This window comes from Marmota marmota, unplaced genomic scaffold (assembly GCF_001458135.2).
Source record: "Marmota marmota marmota unplaced genomic scaffold, marMar, whole genome shotgun sequence".
NCBI classification, from domain to species: Eukaryota; Metazoa; Chordata; class Mammalia; order Rodentia; family Sciuridae; genus Marmota; species Marmota marmota.
In genome coordinates, this window is record NW_026000051.1 from 2975920 (window position 1) to 2993141 (window position 17222).

General features: G+C 55.4%; 1 long non-coding RNA gene across 1 annotated transcript; it reads right to left on the reverse strand.

Moving 5' to 3' along the window:
- Positions 1 to 10296: 10296 nt before the first annotated feature.
- LOC125619636 lies at positions 10297 to 11208 on the reverse strand. Its single transcript, XR_007351164.1, has 2 exons — positions 10935 to 11208; positions 10297 to 10746 (listed from the first exon to the last, which is right to left on the reverse strand). It is a non-coding gene; the product is annotated as an uncharacterized LOC125619636 (long non-coding RNA).
- Positions 11209 to 17222: the final 6014 nt, after the last annotated feature.

The window sequence follows — 17222 nt, forward strand, 5'->3', positions numbered from 1 at the left end:
CGCCGCCCCGCGGCCTTCTGGGGACCGTAGTTCTCCGGGGGTGGGGTGGGGACACCCGCGCCGCCGCGACCGGGCGGGGCTGAGGGCGCGCCCGCCTTGTGGAGTGAGCACCTCCTAGGAGCTGATCTCTAGGAGGACAGACACAGGTGGACCCCGACCCTGTCTTCGCTGGACACAAGGTCCAGGCGTTAGACCAACCTGAGACCTTTGGTGGATCCAACTTGTCATTGCTTGAGGAGTAGAGCTACAGGGTGACAGGAAAAGTGGCCACAATTAAACCGGGCAGGGGCAGATGCGGGCGGGGTAGGCAGAAAGGGACTGGGAGCTTTCAAAGGGTGGATTTGATGGTGAGTGGGGACAGTCCAGACCCACCCCCTGGTCATCCCACTAGAGCAACAGCAGGGCCGTGTGGCAGGGGCTCCCCGCCTGGGCAAGGTTGGATCCCAGAACCAAGAAAAAGAACAGGAAGGAAAATTTGGCCCAGGGAGAGGAGGGGACTTGTCCGAAGTCACTCAGTGAATCAGAAGAAGGTGGCCCAGGAGTCAGGCTCGAAGGCTGGACTCCCTGAAGGCAGGGCCCATCCTGTGTCAGCCAGGCAGCACCCGCACGGCCACCCAGCCAGCCTGGCGCCTGGTGTGTGAGGGGGAGAGCCGGGTCCCCATGTCCCGCATTGATGCAGACGCAGGCCAGGGTCTGGTGGCTCTCACACGCTGCCTGGAGAGGCCGGAAACAGCACTCACTCCCCGGGCCCTCAAGACCTTCAAATCCGGGCTAAGAGAATGACCGCTCTACCCTGAGCAAAGGGGAGGCGCCCGTCCAGCAAGGGCCCAGAGCCCCCTCTCCAGGTGCAGTGGCCGGTGGCACCAGGGCCACCAGGGTGAGCAGAATTTCCTTAGGCAAAGGTCCCCAGGAGCCTGTTTCCCCATCCATGAAGGGAGGGCTCCGTGACCTCCCTGGGGACAGGGTCAGTTCTAGCAAGAAAACCAAAGATGATGGATGGACATGCGTGGGCATTCTACAAGCCAGAGAGGTGCCAGTGGGAGCCACTTCCTGCTCCGCGCCCTGATGCTACGCGAGGGACAGCCAGGAACCATGTGTGGCCGACAGGGATAGGGGCTGCCAGGGCTGGAGGAGGGCAGAGGAGAGAGGCCGGACTGGAGGCCCTTCTCGGAGCCCTGGTCACATCTTAAGTGAGCCCTCGACGCTTTGGTGGCTTGTCACAGGTTCTCAGTTTAAATAGCAGACCTTCAGCACAGATCTCCCTTGTCACCCTCCTGACACGCTCTCTGGCTCCCTCTGGTCCCCCAGGTGAAGTCCTGGTGGACGCCGGGCATTCCCTTCTCCATTCCATCCTCCACTAGAGAGACCAGCAACGTCTCAAGGCTTGTTTTTCAACCTTCCTTGCAGATGGAGGCAGCCGGGTAATCCGCATCTAGCCAAAGGGACACAACAAAACCCCGGGGAGGAAATTGTCTTTCTGAATAGAAATGGGCTCTGGCAAGGACAAGGCCCCTGGACCTTTGGCTCTTTGGCCTTTTGCTCCTTCTCCGTCTTCCTGCCTGGCACATGGACATGAGAGCTGGAGGTGTAGCAGCTGCACTGTGACCATGTGAGGGGACAAGTCCTCCACATTTGAAGACAGTGAAAAAGAAGAAAGTGCCACAGTGCCTGGTGACATCTATAGGTCACTACATGAGCACCCAATTGCCCACCCCAGGCTTAGTGTTCATTAAGTCAAAATCTGCTATCTGTTTAAACTACTGTAATAGTGGTTTTTTGTTTTGTTTTTTGCAATCAATGCAATGGTGACAGTACACAGCCGGGGGTGAGTGACCCCTACTAACTCATAGCCTGTGGCCCTCCTTAGGGCTCACTGTGCTCCTGCCACTGCACTAACCTCTTCTGGTGCCTTGACCACACTGAGCTCATTCCTGCCTCAGGGCCTTTGCACTGCTTGTATCTACTAATGGCTGGCTCCTTTTCATCCTTCCAGCCTCTACTTAAATGCCACCTCCTCCGAAAGGCCTGCCCCGCCCACTGCAGGAGCAGAGAGCATCCCCAGGCACCTCCGCCCACCACCACCCTCTCACCACCTCCCCATCACTGTCAGCGACTTTCTTCATACTTATTTCTTCATTTGCTTATTTACCAAATGTGAGCTCCACGGGGCACTGGGGGTCGGCCTGACCCTTGTCCTGTATCCCTAGCGCGTGGCACAGAGTAGGCATGCAGCCAAGGTCTCTCTGCCCTGTGCTGGTTCCCCCTCTGCCTGGAGCTGGAGAGTCTGGTACCTGTGCCCACCCGCCCCCGGAGGAGTTGGCACCTTCACCTCTTGGTGCCGCCCTGCCCAGCCCTGGCCAGCGCCCCGCACAGTAGGTGCTTGCTGAATGAGTGACTGACAGGCAGGACAATCGGGCAGAGGCAGAGACCCCCCGAGGGCCATCCCTTCCCACCGCCCGTCCCTGCTACAGGGGCCAGGAACCCACTGGAGGCCTCGAGCCGCGTTCAGACCCCTGCTCTGAGCAGAGCCGGCCACCCTGGCTCCACAGAGCAGCCTCGCTGCCATCCCGGGGTCCAGGGGCGTCCCCAGCTAGGCCTGGCCCTCCCTGCGCCCCATCCTCACGCCCCTGGCCCAGTGGCCCCGCGCCCTGGGCCCCGCGTGGCGCTGTCTTCAAAGCCCTTTCTCAACAGGGCTCAGTCGCCAGCTGCCCCGGGCACCGCCAGCTGCTGGCCTCGTCTGGTCACAGGCTGCAGTTTCCACGGAGCGGATACCGCAGGGCCCAGATCACTGTCTCAGGAGGGGGACACCGAGCTGCCCCAAGGACACTGGCCAGGCGGGGCCTCCAGCCTGTCCCCTGCCCTGCGTCTCTCCCTCGCCCCTCTGCCTTCTGGCCCCCGGGAATGTCCCCTCCTCACCCGCCGAGAAACGCAGCCAGAGGCCCCGGGGAGCCAGGCCAGGGGCCTCCTGAGGAAGGCAGGTCTGGACGGAGGGGCGTCACCTCGGGGACGGACAGAACCGCCGCTGACAGGCTCTGGGCCCCGGACGGGCTGGACTCCCGGTCCCTGGGGGCAGCACGTGCTCAGCACAGGCAGGACTCGCAGGGTCCCCGGTCCAGGGCTCACAGAGGGCTTGCCACCCGGCAGCAGGTGCACGTCCAGGAGGGGACAGGCCCAGACGCCAGGGAGCCCTCACAGTGGGAGAGGCTGGCAGCCTCCCCCAGGGAGGACTGGGCCCCCGCTGCCCCAGGCCCTAGACAGAGGGAGGGGACCTCCGAGGCCCGAGGGCTTGTGCTGAATGAACTCCGTGGTCCCCAGAGTCCCACCAAATATGACGCAGCCCCGACAGCACCGCACTGCACCCGGCTAAAGGAGAGCCGGGGTCTCTCAGGGCACCTTCCAGGGATGGCCGGCAGGTCAGGGGAGACAGGCCCCCAGTGTGGGCTCCTTGCAGGCAGGAACCCCGTTCCGGGGTCAGAGCACTGCTGGTGAGGCAGACGACCAGGCGTCCCCGTCCTCCCTCCTCCAGTGGGAAATGTGCCCAGGTAAAAATACTCCCCTCCCAAGCTCCTTTGCAGCTAGGGGGGCCACTTGGCCCAATGCTGACCCTGAGATGAAATCAGGAGTTCTCTGCTGGGAACTGAGCCAGGAAAACAACTGTTTTTCTGATAAAAATAGGAACTTACCTGGCAGGGCCCTTTTGTTGTTTGCTCTTCACCCTTCCCTGGTTTCCTCCCCAGTTTTACTGCTTGGAATGCTGTCATGATACCTGGCGTGGAAGCAGCCATTTTGTGTCATAAGGATGAAAACCACATGTTGGGGAGGCCAGAAGGACATCACTGTAGCCCCGAAGGTGTGTACTTCCTGTTTAAGTCATTGTGGTTGGGGCTGGGGATGTGGCTCAAGTGGTAGTGTGCTCACCTAGCATGCGTGAGGCACTGGGCTTGATCCTCAGCACCACATAAAACTAAAATAAAGATATTATGTCCACTTAAAACTAAAAAATAAAAAAAAAATTTTTTTTTAAAGTCATCATGGTTGGGTTTCTGTGACTTGCTGCTAACTGCGAATCTTGACTCATCAGCAGGCTTCCTCAGGGACTTCCCAGATGTCCAGCAGAAGAGCCAACCCAGAGCAGCTGTGATAAACACTGAGCAAAAGAGTGAATGATGGACGAGGAGACCCTGGGACCCCAGGACCTGAACAGCAGCTTCGGCCCAAAAGGAAGGCGTGTCAGACAATTCCGTCCCACCTAGGAGACCTGGATTCCTCCCAGGGCCACGCTGTGTGTCTCCAGGTAAGCTCCCTCCCCTCTCTGAGCCTCAGTTTTCCTATCTGAAAAACTATATGGAACTTGGAGGTCTTTAAGGTGGGTCTGGCCGGAAGGAGGAAGCTCCTCTCACCTTCAGATTCAGGCTCCTGGAGAGGACAGTGGGTGTCCTCTGGGCAGAACCAGCATCGATTGTGCCGCTGGACCAAGAACGTCCTGTCACCTCTGAATCTCATGCCACCCAGGAAAGCGGGGCACTCTTGTCGTCCCTATTTAACAAATGAGAAAACCGTGACGTGGGCGACTGAAACACCCTGGCCTGCATGTAGGGTGAGCGGGCGTCACCCGGTCACTGGGCGGCGGGCGGCAAGAGGTGGAAGGGTTTTTCCTGGAGCCCAAGGGAGAATGCAAGGGCAGTCCAGACCTGGACACGGCACGCCCTCCCAGGAAGAGTGGCCGTGGACGGGGCAGGTCGGCGTGGAGAGACACCGTGTTGGCTGAGCAGAGATGTTCAGAGTCACAGAGGCGGGGGGCATTGGAAGGGGGCATTCTGAGTGGTGGGAATGGGGAGGGGACTGTCCTCCAGCCGTGAAGAACCCTAGGAAGGCCCAGGCCCCGCCACGCTCCCTCGGAGTGTGGGGAAGACAGTGGAGGCAGCTGGCGCTGGACTCTCCCGCGACAGACTGAGCCCCTCTGTGCCTGGCACAGGCTGAGCGCATGGGAGGCAGGAGGGAGCCCAGGAGACGGGTGAGCTGGGGGGGGCGGGGCTCTCTGGGACGGCTCCGTGGTGGGCTCACCTGTTGTGGTCTCTACCTGCTGCCCTGGGTGGCGGAAGTCCAGCTGGAAGGAGGGGAGGGGCGTCTGGCTTGGAGCCCTGCGGGTCAGGTGACCTGCCTCCCTCCTGGGGTCCCGCATGATTGAGCCCTGGGTTCCAGGGCCAGTTTGAGAGCCGCTGGCTTGGCGTTTGCAGGTCTCAGTTTCCTTATGTGGAAAGTGTGGGGCAGGGGTCCCACCCCCTGGCAGAGTCAAGAAAGGGTGAGGTGGAGCCTGGAGCTGAGCACAGGCAGGGGACCTTCATCCACGACATGTAACCAGGAGTCCCCAGTTACTGCTAATGGCCCTGACCTCTGTGGAGACCAGGAAATGGCCCAGAGACCACAGCCAGAGGATCATTCCATTTGTGAAAAGTTCACTGGGACCAAAGCCTTTCAGCATCTCCCAGATCACTTTTAAAATGCAGATTTTTATCAACCAAGAGGGAAGCTGAATGAGTAGTTAGCCCAGGGGCAAGGGGGCAAGGGAAGAGACCCCAACACCAAACCCTCCCCCCACCCCCAGACCCACGCAGCAGCAGTCAGGTACTGACTAATGTGTCTGCAGGATGAGTCACCTTTGATCTCACCCTGCAGGAGACCAGCAAAACCCAGTCTCTCCAGAAGGGCCCCAAGTCACCAGGGGAAGCAGACACGGGCTCGGCTGGACCTTTGGGAATTTTCTCTTTAGACAAGTGTACCCCAATTTTCCATCATTTTTATATGATACCAAGGAGCCGGCAGGCACATTACGTTTACCTGGATGACAAGGTCATTGCAGGCATTTGGAGCTGTTGAACACTTGCACTCTTGAAAAGAATAATCCAGAGAATTTGTAAATAACACACATACGAGAGGACTCAGAAAAATTCAGCAAGGCCAGGCGCTATGGTGCACGCCTGTAATCCCAGTGGCTCAAGAGGCTGAGGCAGGAGGATGGCGAGTTCCAAGTCAGCCTCAGCAAAAGCAAGGAGCTAAGTAACTCAGTGAGACCCTGTCTCTAAATAAAATACAAAATAGTGCTGGAGATGCGGCTCAGTGGTCGAGTGCCAAGTTCAATCCCTGGTTACCCCACCCCCCCAAAAAAGATAAACTCAGTAAGTTCCAAAGCAAAGCACAGTCCCAACACAGGGAAATGAAATATTAAAATTCATAGCTCAAGAATTATTTTTAGAAATCAGACTTGGTGGAAATTTGAAAACTTTCTTCCATATGACTCTTGAGATAAAAAAGGGAATGCAAAAGGAAATTCTGTGCTAATTAGATGTTTCGTGCTATTTCAATGTTAGGTAAAATGAGAAGATTGTACACTACAATTTGAGGATGCAGCCAAAGCAGTACTCAAAGGCAAATTCATATCCACAAATACACCTAAAAAGTACAAAGTGACTGAGAGATTCTTTTAGCCAGAAAGTTGACTTTTTCACTAAACAGCCCTTAGTAAAGTAGGAATTTCTAAGACTATCTAGTTGTCTAAGTTTCCTTAAAAGTTATAAAATAGAAAAATTTTTAATACATGGTTTTCCCTCCTAAAACTCTCCATCTCCAAACATGAATATGATGATGGAATTTTACAACTAGTCACAGATGCATCAATAAGTAATAGTCCCCTACTTATAGTGGTTCCACTTAATAATTTTTTGACTCCCCACTGGTGCAAAAGCAATATGTACTTAGTAGAAACTGTACTTTAAAATTTGAATTTTGAGGGCTGGGGCTGTGGCTCAGTGGTAGAGCACTTGCCTAGCATGTGTGAGGCACTGGGTTCGATTCTCAGCATCATATAAAAATAAATAAATAAAATAAAGGTCCATTTGCAACTAAAAAGTATTTAATTTTTTTTTTAATTTTGTGCTTTTCCTGGGCTACTGATAAACCATCCCATAATGTCTTGTGATGCTGGGCAGCCACAGTGAGCTGCAGCTCCCGTGATCAGCCGCGAGATCACAAGGAGAAAAAACCTGATACAGTGCTATATACAGTGTGCCACACTATGACATTTGGTAGATCAGATGTTTTAAATTCATTTTTTGCTAAGTGATACTTTCCATTTACAGTGGGTTTATCAGACCCTGACTCCACCTTCAACCAGGGGGTCCTCAGGATCACTGTCTCCATGAGATACAGAAGGTGAGCTAGGAAAAGGCCCTGGGGCCCGGGAGAACCCTCCCTCCTGGTTCCCTTCTCATTCCTGGACTCATTTCCCGGAAGTCTCCAGATGTGTACTGGAGAGAAGATCAAAGGAGGCCAAGATTCTAGGCCCTGCCCTTCTCCTTCTAGGTCTGTGGCCAAAAGTCACTTAATGTCGATGGAGCGGTCAGCTTTTGCCCTGACTATGCTGTCCTCCAAACAAATAGCCCTAGACGCTCAGAACTTCCTACAGAGGCATTTCTCCTCCCTGGTCCACAGCTGGACTGCGATTTGGCTGGCGAGGCTGCGCTCTCCCCAGTCACCTGGCTTCAGGTGTGGGGCGTGGAACCTGTCTCCACGCTGTGGGCTGAGCTCCAGTCTGCACAAGGTCTCCGCTTTCCTTTGGGACCAGAAGCTCCATAGGGTATTTTGTCATGACAGATCACAAATGTGGCAGAGGACAAAAGAAACCACAATAATCTCCAAGGACCTCCTCTTAATAGGTACATTAGCTCTCTATCCACATTCCACTGGTCAAAACAATTCATATGGCCAAGGCCAAAGTCAGTGGGATGGGAAAATTTTTTCTGCCCCGGAAAAATGGAAAAATGTTGAACAGTGAACCAAGGAAAGTTCCTACACAGAGGAACCTAAGGGTACCTGCACCCTGTGATGGTTGACTGTATGCGTGGGCTACAGCCACTGCCCAGCCAAAGCAATACTCCAAGGCAAATTCATATCCACAAACACACCTGGAAGGTTTTAATACCTACGAAAGAAATATATTCTTTTAATAGAAAGTTGACTTCCTCATTTAGTAGCTCTCAGCCAATGCCACGGAATCCTCGGGGCTGTTCCTTGACTGAGAAGAGCTGGATCCTGCGTCAGGAAGGTCTCCACAAAACCCACCTTTGGTGGTACACATCCCTGTTCACACGCATCAGATACAGATTGCTGAAGCCCCACTAATACGTTTGTGACAAGGAGCCCCAGGACAAGCACGGCTGGCATTGTAACTTTTATCCAATGCCTTGTCAGCCCTGTTGGAATTGGGTTTGTTCTGGCCCAAGAACAGCTGGTCTGTGTGCTCGTCCAGAACCCCAGACGAGGAGGCCTCACAGACTTGTTCTCCAGGTGGGTCTTGGGACCATTCCCCACGGGCCCGTTCAGGAGACACTGGGTGCAGGAGAGCAGAGCTGTTCGCATTTGGCTTCTGGGAAGGAAAAGACGGGGGCTCCAACTCCAGCCTGCCGCTTTCTGACTTTGTAAATCCTCCATGCACCAAGCTCCCCCACCTGGGAAACGGGTCCATGACGACACCCCGTGACTGGGATTCACGCTTCTCCACAAGGGTCTCTAGAAGAGCTCTGGTCTGCAGAATGGGCACGATGCAAACCCTTGATGGGTGTTTGAAAAGCCCTGTGCCATGAAGCCTGGGCACACAGCCCAGTGAGCACTCAGTTCTCAATAAAAAAATGGTCCCCTTTCCCTTCTCTAAGCCCCTGAAATACTGAGTAGGCTACCTTAACCAACCTACATGTCACCAACTGTGGAATAAGGAGATATGTTGTGTGACGTGCCTGCCTATAAATGTTCACTAGTCTAAAAACCCAGCCCTTCTCAAATCTAAGAGGTCATCAACAGCAAGATGTCAGATATGGGGATGAGGGTGCTTTAGAATAGATTAAATTCAGTGCATGATACTACAGATGAGAGATCAGGCCTTGGTATAACTCAGTGGTTGATCGCACGCCCAGCTAAGAACATTTTAGTTTATTTTTGCCTCTAAAAATCAGTCGAACCTCCTCTTGTGCATTCTTCAAGGCTTTTGTGCCTACAACAAAGCTGTAGAGTCCCTGAAGTGGGTCATCTGCCTGCTGAGCATATCTGAGGACTACATTTCCCAATCTCCCTTGCACCTATGTGCTTCATGTGACTCACTGCTGGCCAATGACAGGGAGGAATGCTAATGAAGGCATCACAGTAATACATCTGTGTTTACTATCTTCAGACCTTCCTGCCTCCTCTGTCTGCCCTCTGGGTTGGTAAAACCACACAGTGAGAGGATCCTGGAGCTGGAGGACAGGGTTTGAACTACATGGAATTGGAGCATGAGAAGAAAACACACTTGTTCTAGTCAAACCTCTAAGATTTGGGGCATTATTTGTTACTGCGGCAAAGCATAGTCAACTCTCACAGACTTTTATAAAAATCACTGCCTTTTGTAGCGGGGGGAGGGGGGGGCACAGGGATTGGACGCAGAGACCCTTAACCACTGAGCCACATCCCTGGCCCTTATTTGTTTGTTTGTTTGTTTGTTTGTTTGAAACAGGGTCTCACTAAGTTGCTCCCAACTTGCCATCCTCTGGCTTCAGCCTCCCAAGTGGCTGGGATCACAGGCGGGTGTGGCCGCACCCAGCTCACTGTCATTTCCTTCTGAAAGAAGCAGTGAGTCTAACCATGTTCTTGGAACCTCAGGAAACCAGGAACTGAGGAAGGGAGATGAGGCTCCCTTCAGGCGGGGCCATGGCAGGTGACCCTGTGGGAGCAGCCAGAGGCAGAGCACTGGACAGTGAGCCCCTGCTGCACAGATGAACCCCAGCAGCAGAGAACCCTCGCTGGTTCCCCGATTTCCACAAATCCTGGCCCCAGAGTCCCAGAGGCCGCCTTCTACCTGGTACTGAGAAGGCACTGGGAGCCACCCATTTTACCACATCCTGAGGTCAGTTCTGGGGAAAAGTAGTGCCCACCTCACTCACAGACCACCAGACTCTTCTCGGTAAGTCTCTCCCACCCCTCTCAGCCCCTTTGCGTCACCCCTCGGTTCCCTCATCTACACCCTCCTGAGGCCAGGGCTGCGGCTTTGGGAGGCCAAGTAGCTGGGGCGTGGGGGTGTGGCTTAGAGGCCGGGGGTGTCCCCCACAGGAGAGGGCCACAGCCCAGCCTGGGACGTGTTCCTGCCTCTGAGCCTGTTTCCTCATCGGCATGGCAAAGGCCGCAAGGGCACCTGAGCCCCCCGAGGGGCCGGGGGTGCCCTGCCCGCTGCCCCTGCCCAGCACCAGGTCCAGAACGGAAATTCTACTCGGCCTCTTTTTTGCTTTTTAATTAAACAAGATTGGGAAGGAGCCTGGGGACAGCTGAGGACGACCCACGGCCCAGGCCCTGCCGGCCGCGGCCTCTTCACGCAGGGCCGCTCAGACTTGAGAAATGGGTTTTGAGCTCTCGAAACAAAAACAGAAACTCTGCTTTGTTCTGTGGAGCCACATTAAAAATTCAAGTTGTGGGGAGCGGGAGACGGGGGAGCCCCAGCCTCTGCAGACTGCGGGAGGGTTCTGGCCCCAGAGGCGTGCAGCGGGACGCCTGGAGGGGACCTGCCCAGGGGAGGACTGGGGACCCTCTGCCGGCTGCCCTCCTCGGGCTTCCTTTGTCACCCTCGTGCAGACTTGTTTATTTTTTTGCTTACTTCCTTTTCCCATCTGGAAAGCAGGAAAGAGCTAAGAGGGCAGGACCGCCATGCTCCAGGGTTCCATCCCAGCACTGCAGAAAATGATTGATAGATAGATAGATAGATAGATAAATAAATAAATAAATAAATAAGATATCTCTCTCCAGCTCGGACCACAGGCTCTTACCGCTGCGGTGGCCGAGGCATGCGTGTTCCCCGATTCAGAGCTTCCCTTCTATGGGTCTCAGTTTACTCAAATGGGGGTTACAGAACTACCCACCTGGCTCGGTCATTTTGAGGATTAATGAAAAATAATTCGCGTTCAAGCGAGTCCTGGTACAGTGGTGTCTACAGTCGTTATTCGCTGAGTAGGGAGTTGTGGGGTGCAGGCAGTGCAGTCACCCGCCCCCACCGTGCAAATGAAAAATAAAATTCTAAGATTCAGTTCCTAAGATCCAAAGAGCTTCTCACTCCTTAGAAACTCCCAGTGGAGCCGGCAAGGGGACAAAGGTCTGCACTAAGTGAGTTATAAAAACAACTCCAAGCCAGGGACTGCAGAGCTGCCCCCCACCCACCCACTCCTTGCACACACCCACCCAGGCTGCCTAGGATTAACCCCGGCCTGCCCAGCCCGTGCAGCTCCAGGAAGGATTTGGAGAAAGGAGAAGAGGGAGGGAAGTTTCCTGTTTTGTGTGCCACTGATCCAGTGCTCCTTCTAGTCACCTGATGCGCACAGCACCTCCTGGAGGAGGGTGACAATAGACCCAAGGCAGGCAATGCACAAGACCCAGGGATGACACCCATCAGGGGCTGACATCCCCTCTCCTGGCCCCCTGCCCCACTCTCTGTTAGACCACCCAGATGTCCAAAGCACTGAGCAGCTCCTCCATCCTCCACTCCAGGAAACTTGCCATAAAGACTCTGGCTAAGCCCTTGGCAGACATCACTAATCAATTGGGGCACCTGTTAGATCCCAGAGCTCCTGGCAGATGCTACCAGTTGATCAGACCTGGCCCAGAAGATAAAAAGGCTCCCCAGCCCAACTCTGGGCAGTGAGACATGTGTGGCATCTCCCTGTAGCTTGGCCAGCCCTCAGCCCATGAATGAATGAGGGAATGAGTGAGCAAATGTATGCCCAACAATGCCAGGAGCCCAGAGACCCAGACCAAGCGGTATCTGCAGTCTACGCAACTCCATCTACGAGTTCAGAATCACACATGAACCCACCTGGGCCAGTGTCAGGGTGTGGTCCTGCAGGACTGGGGGAAAGGGCTGCCCTGGATCTGGAACCAGCCTTGCTCCCGGTGCCCACCGGCCACAGGCCTTCCTGAGATGCAGCCCAGAGCTCCCACATCCAAGACCCAATGGCCTCCCTGCCTCAGAAGGGACGCAACAGTTGACCCTGTGCTGGCCAAAGCCCAGGTGTCAGTCCTCCCACAGCAATTCACACTCAACCCAAGAGACAGGACATTGGGGCAGTTAGAGGCTGAACTGGGAAGCAGGACATCTGAATTCCAGTTCTAGCTCCTGGCCAGTTCTCTAAGGTCTCTGGACCTCAGTTTACCCATCTGGAAATTGGGGAGAGGGAAGCCTGGTCTCTAGGACCCTTCTAACACTAGCAATGCCTTCTGCACAGTTGTGTTCATTGATCCACTTATTCCACAAGCATTTATTGAGTACCTACTGTGTACTGGGCCCTTTGCTGAGCCCCTTGCTGATCTCTGCCAGAAGGCCCTCCCCCTCCTTGGTCTCCAGGTCTTGGCTCCCCACAGGAAGCTTCCTGGGCCAGCTCTGGGGTCCCCCCCACCCCCTCCAGGCTCCAGGCAGTGCTTCTAATCAGGCTTATCACTCCACATTGTTCATCTATCTATCCTGTCTGTTTCCCTGAGAACTGTGACTTTCCATCTTGTTCCCTCACCCATTTCCAGGGACTCCAGAGGAGGGTTCTGGAAACATTTCCCTGGAGAACAAACACATGAATGCATGTGTGAAGCCCAGGTCTCTCCCCCTCCTCCCAATACGAAGCCCCCAGTTCAGCACTTTGCTTCTGCTCCTGTCCCCAAACCAGTCCCTGGGAGCCACTGGGCGAAACCCAACCTTCCCAGCCACACCACGGCCCCAAGCCTGGGTGACCAGAAGGTGGCCACAGGTATCTGTGCACTTGAAAGATCTCCTGGCTCTGAGGTGGGGCTGACACCCCCTGGGGCTTGACCAGAGCCCAGGTCCCCAGCAGTCCCCACGCCCTGCTCCCTGCTGTCCCAGCAGACACTTGGTAAATACTGGGCCATTAATTAACTTCCTCTGGGAGCAGTGACTCAGGCCAGACCTCCCCAGCTCCAGGGGGAAAGGTGAGCACCCCAAACTTGTGCAGGTGCCCAGACAAAAAGGCCAGCCCTTCATCTCGAAAAGCCTCATCACCCCCTTGACAGGGTACAGATGGATTGCTGCACCCCAATGTGTGCACACAGACCCCCCCAGCGGCGCCCTCCATGAACCACGGTGCACACAAACAGGGGAGCGACTCGCCCAGCCAATGAGCACTTGTGGTTCCTACGGGGAGCCCTAGCCGCACCCTCCCAGCCCCCCACGCAGCCCACTGTCCTATTGGCTCCTTTGGTGGGCTTCGAGAGCTCCCCTGCCCAGGCCACCCCAAAAAAGATCAAGAGGTTTTATCAAGCTAGACAACGGCTTAGCCCTCCCTGCTGGCCACCTCTGGATTCCTTGGGAGAGGCCACGGGAAGAGCAGGGCAGACTGACCACTTCTCAGCGGGCCCCAGGGAATGCAAGGCCCTAAGGAGCTCCAAACTTGCTTCATGACAGTGGATGGATCAGAGATTAGGAAGTACCAAGAGGAGTTGCCCAAGTGAGGAGCCTGGCCCCCTGCCCACTATCCACTCCCACCCCACCCCACCCCGTCCTCTAGGTGCACCCGCAGAATCAGGTTGTGGGGTACAGCTCAAGAATGGATGACAGAGGACTGAGCTCAGGCTGACTCTTGCTTCTGTGGGGCTCTGGCAGGCCTGGCCTCACAGCAGGTGGTTGGGGGCCAACAATCAAGGGCACATTCACCAAGAGCTGAGCCCAGAGAACCGGGCTCAGCTCCACTCACAACAGAAGCTGACTTTCAGGAACCTGCTGACATGGGTTCAAATCCTAACAACTCCAACTAAAACTGTCTTACTGTTCCCAGTAAATACTGGGCAAGAAAAGAGTGAAGGCCACACTACCTCCCGGGCCCCAGGCTTGTCTGTGGCAGGCCCATGTCCCTGGCTGGAAGTCGGACAAAAGTTACAGATTCACTCCACATGCTGGTGACATCTCAAAGGTGAACTTCAAACATAAATAAATGAAGCCTTTGTGTGTCTTTGAAATGGGATTTAAAGAAATATAGGGCAGTGTAGTTTTATTCTTACAGGTATCACCACGTGAGCAGGTTCCCCAGCCCTGGGTGTCCCTGTCACCAGATCACCACTCCGAAGTAAATAAAATGTGCTTGCTCAGCAATTCCCCTATAAGTTAATCCTGGCTTCCCTGGGAATGGCGGAGAGAGGTGCTACTGGTCCCTGGGGTCTTGGACCAGTTTGAGAATGACCTCAGAAGGCATGGGAAGGACAGGGCACTGCGCCCAGAGCCCCGCAGTCTTGGGCAAATTCCTTACATTGTCAGTGTCCAAGTTTCCTCATCTGAAAAATGGGCAAACACCCTGACTTTTTTTTTTCCACTCTTGACACCTGGCACTGAGAATGTGCTGGAGAATTGTTTGAAGAAACAAACTGTGAGAATTCTTAGGTTTAAAAGGAGACCCCGAGACTGCAGGATGGGCTGGCTGGGTCTCTTGACTCTCACCTAGGGACAAAGAATGTACTGAGGAAGGTCCAAGGAACAAAGAGATTCAGAAGAACCCCAAGTAGGATGTGAAACAACAGGAAGTGGCCTCCCCTACCCCAGCCCCAACCTCTCTCAGGACAGGTCCTTCTTATCTTTCCTGGTCTCTGAGGACCGAGTTCACCCACTTCTGGACCCCTGCTCAGGTAAGGAGAGAGCCTCAGGAGCTGCCGTGCAGCCCGGATCTGGCACCTTGGAACCCTCAGAGCACCAGTCACCCCACTGCCCCTCAGGCTAGAGCCGCCAGAACCCGCTGCCCTGTCCCTCTCTTCTCTGTCGCTGACCCCAGCTGGGAGATGGTGGACCATGGATAGCTCAGGATATGAAGGAAAACAGTCCCCAAAACTTGTCATGAGCTCCTCTGCCTTGGGGACACATGAGGGTCTGGAGCTCAGGGTCCTGGTCCCTGTCTTAGCTCTGTCCCCAGGAACTGGGTGCCTCCCAAGTCATTTCACACCTCCAACCTCAGGCCCCTCCTCAACAATAAAGGCCTTTCTGGAAAGGGCCTGCTCCATAGAAGGCACATAAGAATTGTCCCTATTGTCATTAGTTAGACCAGAAGAGAAGCGGTATAGAACTGGTGGTTAGGAAGCTCAGGGTCCTCTCAGAACCTGGGCCCTCGGCCGCAGGCAGGTTCTCAGCTCCCTGGGCAGGCCTGGGTGCTTCTCCATCCGAGATCAAACTTCACCATCCTTGGGTTTCCGAGGTGGCTGGGCATTGCGCGAGCATTCCCAAAGCCCTGGGCCCAAAGAGTCAGGAAGTCATTCTCTGCGGTGAAAGATACCTCCAAACCTCTCTCCCTCGAGGGGCCCCCAGTATCAAGCAGCGGCCCCACAAGCCTCTTGCAGAGACCTTGGCTTCCCCTGGTCACCCGGGGGCCGGCAGGTGAAAAAGAGAAGGCGCCCAGTGCCGGTCAGTTGGGGAGCCGCGCGCACCTGCGGCAGGTGAGGCCCAACCGTGCGGAAGGAGGAGGAGCCATGGTCGCTGCACTCAGATGAACGACCCCCAGCACCAGAAAGCTAGGCTGAAGGAAGCTGCGGGCTCCTGCGTGGCCGCTGCGAAGCGACGCATGTTGCAGACCGCAACCCCGGCGGCTCCGAGTCCCGCGCGGTGCGGCGGCCCCAGGAGAACATTCGAGGCAGCGGCGGCGTTGGAGGCCCGGGGTCCGTTCGGTATTTGAATAGCACAAAGGAACCGCCTTGGTCTTATTGGCCAGCCGAGTGGCCCCGGGGCGGGCAGCGCCTGTCACTCGGGAGGCTCTGAGCACTTCTATTGGCTCATCAGGTGTGAGGCGGGGCTCGGGTGCTCAGCTAAATAGCTGGGGCCGGGGCCGGCAGAGGCTCATTGCTTTGGCGCCGTCTGGGGAGCGCGAGCCCGCGGGTGGCGCGCAGCGCATGGTGGTGGCTCCTTTCGGAGCGCAGCCGACCCGCTGACCTGGGCTCCGTTCCCCTGCCCGGCGCGCCCGGGCGACCTTCTTGAGACAGAAACAGCAGCAGCANAGGGGCGCACCGGGGTTGCGGCGCAGGAAGGTGCGGAGCCGGGGACGCTGATTCCAATCAGTTGTCAGACCCGGGAAGCCCGACGTTCCGCTCTCCTGAGTTCCTCCGTGGCGTGAGGAAAAGGGTCTTGTGAAATCCTGAGAAAAAAACAAAGGCAAATTCAATCTCCAAAAGGGACGTTTGGGTCACATTTCCTCTCTGGGGGGCGGCCTCCAAATGTTCTCAAAATGAGAAGGCAGAAATGAAAACACTTCAACTTTTTTTTTTTTTTTCTTTTCTTCCCGGGGCGGGTGTCTTGAGCCCCTCCTCTCCCCGCCCCTCTGGCTCTGTTCTTCTCCCCTCCTCCACCCGTCTCCTGGACTCGGGGGTGGCGCCGGACACCCCAACACTCTTGAACACTGTTTGGGGAAGGGGTGGGGGGCGAGCACGGCGGACTACATTTCCCATCATGCCCAGCATTGCGGTCCTCACTAAACAAAAAAGGAAGTCGATTTCTTCACCTGGATCCCGGGCGGCCCCAGGGGAGGGAGGGGCCGGGACCGCCGACTGCGTTGGAGACTTTTCACTAAGTTCCTGGTCAGCTGTGGTGTTTGTGTGTGTGCTGCTAAGTTGCACTGTCCTGGTTCAGTCTTAGGTTGCATTTCATGAAACCAGCATTGTTCGAGCCTGTGAGAACCCTGTCTTGTGTCTTCAGCTCGATAGATTTTGTTTAATTTAAAATCCTTTTGTTGTAAAAAGGTGGGGTTCTTCTGCAGCCCCTCTGGTTCTCTGCCATCAGCATCATGCGGACTCCAAAACAAGTCGCCAACCCTCCCTTTCTCGGCCCTTCTCCCTCGTCCTTCTGTATTTTTGTGCATACTGAATTGTATATCACCGGATAAAACTGTTCAGATTATTTGTTTAAATTTATAATCTTAATAAAAAGTCGACTGTAGAGTATGGTGGTGCCTTGTTTTCGTATGGGCCTGGGGTCAGCAGGGAGGATAGAGGGAGGTGGGAAACACACACACACACACACACACACACACACCCAGGCAAACCCCAGCTCTCCAGGGCCTGGGCGGGCGGGATCTGCCCACATCCGCAGGGCTGGGGGTGGGAGCGGGAAGGGGGAGAGGAGTGGTGTTATTGGGGGAATGAAGCCGGTGCCGCGCGCCTCCTGCCCACCCCCTCGCCCGCGGGTC